The sequence below is a fragment of the Sinocyclocheilus rhinocerous genome, unplaced genomic scaffold (assembly GCF_001515625.1).
Source record: "Sinocyclocheilus rhinocerous isolate Xijiao unplaced genomic scaffold, SAMN03320098_v1.1 scaffold7723, whole genome shotgun sequence".
In the NCBI taxonomy this organism is placed as follows: domain Eukaryota; kingdom Metazoa; phylum Chordata; class Actinopteri; order Cypriniformes; family Cyprinidae; genus Sinocyclocheilus; species Sinocyclocheilus rhinocerous.
In genome coordinates this window covers 453-1,658 of record NW_015661985.1, presented here as the reverse complement: position 1 = coordinate 1,658, position 1,206 = coordinate 453, and the positions used below count along the sequence as shown (strand labels likewise).

General features: G+C 37.1%; 1 protein-coding gene across 1 annotated transcript in view; it reads right to left on the bottom strand.

Moving 5' to 3' along the window:
• Positions 1–1,206, bottom strand: part of LOC107727035 (methyl-CpG-binding domain protein 5-like) — a 25,967-nt gene that overhangs the window by 24,315 nt on the left and 446 nt on the right.

Below are 1,206 nucleotides of genomic sequence, written 5' to 3'. Positions count from 1 at the left end.
GGAATTTGTTCATTAGTGGGTTTTTTTTTTTTTCAATGATATTGAAATTAGTGTCAATGTTCGACTTATATTAGTATAAATATATTTAATTATTTTTTAATCATTTAAATTTTAAATAATTTAATGTTTAATAACATTTAAATGTATAACATTAATATAAATCGCCATTTAAAATATAAGATATTATAGTTAATAATAAATGTAATTATATTTATTTTAACAAATTAGAGCATCTAGTCTTTTTTATTATAGTGAAAAAGGAAAAGAAAGTGTATGGTTTTGTCTCGCTCATTTTTGTCTGCTGCATGAAATCATTGCTGTGCTTGTGATGATCATAATGATGATGATGATGATGATGATGATGCAGGTGAAAATAATGGTGCTGGTTGGCTGTGTTCAGATAAGAGATGATGAATGCAGTTACGTGTGTGTGTGTTTGTGCGCACTTGCTGCACTCATTCCTTTTTTGTCCTTATCCAGAATGCAATTCCTTGCGTCGCAAGGACCGGAGGAAAGAGTCTGTGGACATCAGATCCATCAGCTCTTACAGCAGCGATGGTAAGAGAAAGAGAGGATGTTTCAACACAATACACCAGAAGAAACGAGTGAAAGAGAATCCCTTTATCAGTTCAGAAGTAATTATGAAGAGAAACAGAGCAGTAAAGAGATTTGTGTTAATGTGTGCACTTGAGTGTGTGTTTATAATGTGTTTGGTAAAGAGGCACATCAGAGTGTATGTGTGTGTGTGTGTGTGTGTGAAAGAGAGTGAGAGAGAGAGAGACACACTCCAGGTGTTGCTCACCTGTCAATACCATGACCTTTCATAAGATCTTTCCCATCATGCCTGTCACATTCATCCACTGCTGTATTCTGACTGATTTCCGAGTGACAGTAAATAATGTTTGGATCTGATCAGACAGACTCTTGAAGATGACTGATCTAACTGCTCAAACAGTGAGTGTGAGAGAGATGTGTGTGTTCGGTGAAAATCATCAGCTGTATCACGTTTATAATCACTCATTTCTGCATTTCATAATGCAACCCTAACCAGTGCAGATAAACGAGCTGCTGGCCCGCTGCTAAAGCTAGACGCTTCGCTTCGGTTCGGTTCGGGATGAGGCTCTGGGCTCATTATGGCTGCGGGTGAATCCGAGCGCGCGCACACACACACAAACAAACAAACAAACAAACAAACAAACAAACAAA